This window comes from Lolium perenne, chromosome 2, assembly GCF_019359855.2.
Source record: "Lolium perenne isolate Kyuss_39 chromosome 2, Kyuss_2.0, whole genome shotgun sequence".
NCBI lineage: Eukaryota > Viridiplantae > Streptophyta > Magnoliopsida > Poales > Poaceae > Lolium > Lolium perenne.
The window spans coordinates 181,390,222-181,396,820 of NC_067245.2; the positions used below are offsets into that span (position 1 = coordinate 181,390,222).

The window sequence follows — 6,599 nt, forward strand, 5'->3', positions numbered from 1 at the left end:
GGTCCTTTTCCTAATAAAACAAATCTGTTTTTCTATTTTAATTAACTAAAAACTAATCTGTTAATAACTTTTAATTGGTAACTCGAAATTAAAAGTGTTGTATATGAATTTTGATCAGAAAAATGCACTGAACATGAATATGCTATCCATTCATCTGTTTGCATCCCGCATCATGTCGCGCGTTGATAGTTGTGCATTTCCACCTCACATATATGCGGAGTATTTCGGAATTCCAACTATGGATTTCCCCGCTCCGTTTAATATTGAAGTAGCTCACCCCTGCCATGCTATGCCATGCTAACCAACACTTAAACTTGCCGGAAGAAAATGCAACTCCAACCTAATTTGTTTGTCCGGGGTTCCGACTCCGATTAATATGGATAAGTTGCATCGCATCATGTTTGCCATGTCATGCATATCATATCATGATCATGCCGATTCTTTTGCCGAAGTAGTAAGACTTGCATACGTTGTGTGTTCCAGCATTTGCTTCTTCCCGGATAGGATCGCAAAGTGGTGTTGTGAGATACGGCAAGTTCTTCTGCAGCTTTTCACAGGCGAGCCCACCCCTTCACCTATTTTACTTTTACATGCTCTTTTGATCTATTGCTATCCTTATGTGCGATTCTGTTGTGTCACGTGTCCTATCCACCTGTTACCTATATGTCCGAGATACACCTCCTCGCCCTAACTATTGTTTGTTGTTTGCCAGCTCTGCGAGTCGTAGGCGTGTTTAGGATCTGTTGTTTATCTCGATCTGTTATCGGGATATGTTGGGTTGTTGGGAGGGTTTCACATGCTATATCAATTGTTGGAGATACACATGCTTTACTTATTTGTTAACAACTAAAATTGTAAGCAGAGGCATCTGTGAGCCCCTTTGCGAAAGCATCGGAACTTTGACTCGCTAATGTCCCCTAGGATCCGAGTTCTTGTTATCTGTTCCGAGATTGAGCGCTCTACCCGTACGTGGGGGAGTGGGACCCCCATCACCCACTACCTTTCCTCGAGTCTGTTTATTGGGAGCCACAACCTTGGTTTTATTTGCTCATATGCACGATGCACGATTTACTTCCTGTTGCCTTCGGGTGTTTATATTATGTACTGTACTCATATCGTGGAACGATTAGCGAAAGCAGGTTGTTCACACTTAGCTTAGCCGTTGGCACAAACCTCTGGGTCCGTATCGGAGTACGGCCGAACTTCGTCACGGGTAGCTTAGTGGGGTGGCTCCCCTTAAACTTTCTCTTGCATTGGGAACGGTCTTGATGTGAGACTCCACCTGTAGTAAGTGGGTTCGAGCATGCGTATGGTTACATTTGGGCAACCCCTGCAGGGTGTACATCTTATCGATAAGCCGTGTCCGCGGTTATGGACGACTTGGAATTGTATGGCTTGATCATAGAACAACTTACACCTTTATGTTGTTGATAATAATCTGCTAATAACTTGATTAGTAATATAGCATTACTACAACCGATACCTAATAAAACTTGTCCACCGTTGAGTGCCTCTTACATTGCCTCTTCGCAATTGTTGAAGGGGATACGTGTAATCGGCTGGGTTATGTTTGTGTAGTATTTATCTGTTACCTTGTGCGCTCTCTTATCTTCTCTGAGTAGACGGATGTTGTAGCGTGTCTCTATTGGATAGTAGCTTTGCTGCCGCTAAACTCCACATATAGCCGGGTGAAGTTTATACCGCCCACCAGCGAGCATAGCTGGTCTTGTCTCGCAAGTACGTGCCAATGGTACTTACCCTCGCCTTCTTTTCTTTTTGTCTCCTCCCCCTTTTGTCGGCAACCGATGGCCCGACTTTGACAGGTACGAGATGATGACGTTAGCAAGGTTACCCTTCCGGCTTGGCCTGGGCAGGGTTATGGACGCCACTGGTTATCTTCAGGACTCTTAGTCCAATTTGTATCTTGTCCGTACTCGGACGTAATCGTTCTTCTGTATGATTTGGATCTTTGTATTGTATATTTGTATCTTGACTCGTTGGAGTCGTTGTTGTAATATATGTATCTTGTGGGCTCTATTGTAATCCTGTTGTAATGTTACCGCTCGTGTTAATTCCTCTGGCATCACGTGTGTGATTCTTCGCGCACGTCGTGTCGGAGGGCGTCTCTGAATCGATATCGTGCGGATTTCGGCGGGATCGCTGGAATCCTCATGGTACCGGTTTCGGGGCGTCACACTTTGCTTTCTCAAGCCATGGCTAACCGAATCCTTCGGGTGCCGTCCAACAATCACATACCATGGAGGAGTGTCTATTTTTGTTAATTAATTTGGGACTGGGAATCCCATTGCCAGCTCTTTTTGCAAAATTATTGGATAAGCGGATGAAGCCACTAGTCCATTGGTGAAAGTTGCCCAACAAGATTGAAAGGTAAACACCACATACTTCCTCATGAGCTATAAAACATTGACACAAATCAGAGGTGATAAATTTTGAATTGTTTAAAGGTAGCACTCAAGCAATTTACTTTGGAATGGCGGAGAAATACCATGTAGTAGGTAGGTATGGTGGACACAAATGGCATAGTGGTTGGCTCAAGGATTTTGGATGCATGAGAAGTATTCCCTCTCGATACAAGGTTTAGGCTAGCAAGGTTGTTTGAAACAAACACAAGGATGAACCGGTGCAGCAAAACTCACATAAAAGACATATTGTAAACATTATAAGGCTCTACACCGTCTTCCTTGTTGTTCAAACTCAATACTAGAAATTATCTAGACCTTAGAGAGACCAATTATGCAAACCAAATTTTAGCATGCTCTATGTATTTCTTCATTAATAGGTGCAAAGTATATGATGCAAGAGCTTAAACATGAGCACAACAATTGCCAAGTATCACATTATACAAGACATTTAAGCAATTACTACATGTATCATTTTCCAATTCCAACCATATAACAATTAACGAAGCAATTTCAACCTTCGCCATGAAAATTAAAAGCTAAGAACACATGTGTTCATATGAACCAGCGGAGCGTGTCTCTCTCCCACACAAGCATTTATTCAAACAAAAACAAAAACAAAAGCACACAGACGCTCCAAGCAAAGTACATAAGATGTGGCCGAATAAAAATATAGTTTCAAGAGAAGGAACCTGATAATTTATCGATGAAGAAGGGGATGCCTTGGGCATCCCCAAGCTTAGATGCTTGAGTCTTCTTGAAATATGCAGGGATGAACCACCGGGGAATCCCCAAGCTTAGAGCTTTCACTCTTCTTGATCATAGTATATCATCCTCCTCTCTTGACCCTTGAAAACTTCCTCCACACCAAACTCAAAACAACTCATTAGAGGGTTAGTGCAAAATCAAAAACTCACATGTTCAGAGGTGACACAATCATTCTTAACACTTCTGGACATTGCCCAAAGCTACTGGAAGTTATTGGAATAAAGAAATCCGTCCAACACAGCAAAAGAGGCAATGCGAAATAAAAGGCAGAATCTGTCAAAACAGAACAGTCCGTAAAGACGAATTTTATTGAGGCACCAGACTTGCTCAAATGAAAATTCTCAAATTGAATGAAAGTTGCGTACATATCTGAGGATCACTCACGTAAATTGGCAGAATTTTCTGAGTTTCCTACAGAGAATTCAACCCAGATTCGTTACAGCAAGAAATCTGTTTCTGCGCAGTAATCCAAATCTAGTATGAACCTTACTATCAAAGACTTTACTTGGCACAACAATGCAAAAAAACTAAGATAAGGAGAGGTTGCTACAGTAGTAACAACTTCCAAGACACAAATATAAAACAAAATTACTGTAGCAAAATAAACACATGGGTTATCTCCCAAGAAGTTCTTTCTTTATAGCCATTAAGATGGGCTCAGCAGTTTTAATGATGCACTCGCAAGAAATAGTATTTGAAGCAAAAAGAGAGCATCAAGAAGCAAATTCAAAACACATTTAAGTCTAACATGCTTCCTATGCAAAGGAATCTTGTAAATAAAGAAGTTCATGAAGAGCAAAGTAACAAGCATAGGAAGATAGAACAAGTGTAGCTTCAAAAATTTCAGCACATAGAGAGGCATTTTAGTAACATGAAAATTTCTACAACCATATTTCCCTCTCCCATAATAACTTTCAGTAGCATCATGAGCAAACTCAACAATATAACTATCACATAAAGCATTCTTATCATGAGTCTCATGCATAAAATTATTACTACTCCCAACATAAGCATAATCAATTTTATTAGTAATAGTGGGAGCAAATTCAACAAAGTAGCTATCATTATTATTCTCGTCATCAAATATAGGAGGCATATTGTAATCATAATCAAATTTATCCTCCATAACAGGCGGTACTAAAAGACTACTATCATTATAATCATCATAAATAGGAGGTAAAGTATCATCAAAGAAAATTTTCTCCTCAATGCTTGGGGACTACAAATATCATGCTCATCGAAACCAGCTTCCCCAAGCTTAGAATTTTCCATATCATTAGCAACAATAGTGTTCAATGTGTTCATGCTAATATGTTCCATGGGTTTTTAATTTTCGGATCAAACCATCCATGTCTTAAATCAGGAAATAGAATAAGAAGCTCATTGTTGTCCATTATGCCTTACTAGTGTAAACAAGAAACAAAAAGATGCAATTGCAGGATCTAAAGGAAATAGCTTCGAGCACAAACACAATGGCGCCAGAAAAGTACTATTACCTGGAACCGGAGTATGAGTGCCTTTTACCTTTCCTCCCCGGCAACGGCGCCAGAAAAGTGCTTGATGTCTACGGGAGCTTCTATTCTTGTAGACAGTGTTGGGCCTCCAAGAGCAGAGGTTTGTAGAACAGCAGCAAGTTTACCTTAAGTGGATCACCCAAGGTTTATCGATCTCAGGGAGGAAGAGGTCAAAGATATCCCTCTCATGCAACCCTGCAACCACAAAGCAAGAAGTCTCTTGTGTCCCCAACACACCTAATAGGTGCACTAGTTCGGCAAAGAGATAGTGAAATACAGGTGGTATGAATAAATATGAGCAGTAGCAACGGCACCAGAAAAGTGCTTTGCTGTCCAGGACTGGCGTGTGGTTGATGGTGGTAATATTGCAGACAGTATAATTGCAGTAGAACAGTAAACAAGCAGCGATAGCAGTATTTAGGAACAAGGCCTAGGGATCATACTTTCACTAGTGGACACTCTCAACATTGATCACATAACAGAATAAATAGATAGATGCTAGACTCTACACCCTCTTGTTGGATGATGAACACCACTAACTGTGTAGGATTACACGAACCCTCAATGCCGGAGTTAACAAGCTCCATTTAAATAACCTTAGAGTGCATGACAGATCAACATAACCAAACCAAGTACTAACATAGCATGCACACTGTCACCTTCACGCTACGAAAGGAGGAATAGATCACATCAATACCATCATAGTAATAGTTAACTTCATAATCTACAAGAGATCACAATCATAATCTACGCCAAGTACTACACGATGCACACACTGTCACCATTACACCGTGCAGGAGGAATAGACTACTTTAATAACATCACTAGAGTAGCACACAGATAAATTGTGATACAAAACACATTGCAATCATAAAGAGATATAAATAAGCACTTCATTATGCCATTCATAACAGTGAATAAGTATTCTGTGAAATATAGCCTAAGAGACCCACACGGTGCACACACTGTCACCTTTACACACGTGGGACAAGGAGTCTCCGGAGATCACATAAGTAAAATCCACTTGACTAGCATAATGACATCTAGATTACAAGCATCATCATATGAATCTCAATCATGTAAGCAGCTCATGAGATTATTGTATTGAAGTACATGGGAGAGAGATTAACCACATAGCTACCGGTACAGCCATTAGCCTCGATGGAGAACTACTCCCTCCTCATGGGAGACAACAGCGGTGATGAAGATGGCGGTGGAGCTGGCAGCGGTGTCGATGGAGAAGCCTTCCGGGGGCACTTCCCCGTCCCGGCGGCGTGCCGGAACAGAGACTCCTGTCCCCCAGATCTTGGCTTCGCGATGGCGGCGGCTCTGGATGGTTTCTCGTACCGTGGCTTTTCTGTCCCGAGGTTTTAGGTCGAGGGGGCTTAAATAGGCGAAGAGGCGGCGTCAGAAGGTCGAAGAGGCGGTGTCATCACAGGGGGGCGCGGGCCACCCCTGGGCCGCGCCGGCCTACCTCCTGGGGGGCCTGTGTCCCCTCTCTGGCGGCTCTCGGTTGTTCTAGATGCTTCCGGGGATTCTAAGATGCTGGGCGTTGATTTCGTCCGATTCCGAGAATATTTCCTTACTAGGATTTCTGAAACCAAAAACAGCAGAAAACAGCAACTGGCCCTTCGGCATCTCGTCAATAGGTTAGTTCCGGAAAACGCATAAATATGACATAAAGTATGCATAAAACATGTAGATATCATCAATAATGTGGCATGGAACATAAGAAATTATCGATACGTCAGAGACGTAACAATGACTAATATGAGATTTACTTAGGGTATTACGACAAAGTACATAGACCGCTATCCAGCATGCATCTATGCCTAAAAAGTCCACCTTCGGGTTAGCATCCGCACCCCTTCCAGTATTAAGTTGCAAACAACAAACA

The 6,599-nt window shown here is 41.9% G+C and overlaps 1 long non-coding RNA gene across 1 annotated transcript; it reads left to right on the plus strand.

Moving 5' to 3' along the window:
* Positions 1-486: 486 nt before the first annotated feature.
* LOC139836102 (uncharacterized) lies at positions 487-2,059 on the plus strand. Its single transcript, XR_011752198.1, has 2 exons — positions 487-557; positions 1,824-2,059. It is a non-coding gene; the product is annotated as an uncharacterized lncRNA (long non-coding RNA).
* Positions 2,060-6,599: the final 4,540 nt, after the last annotated feature.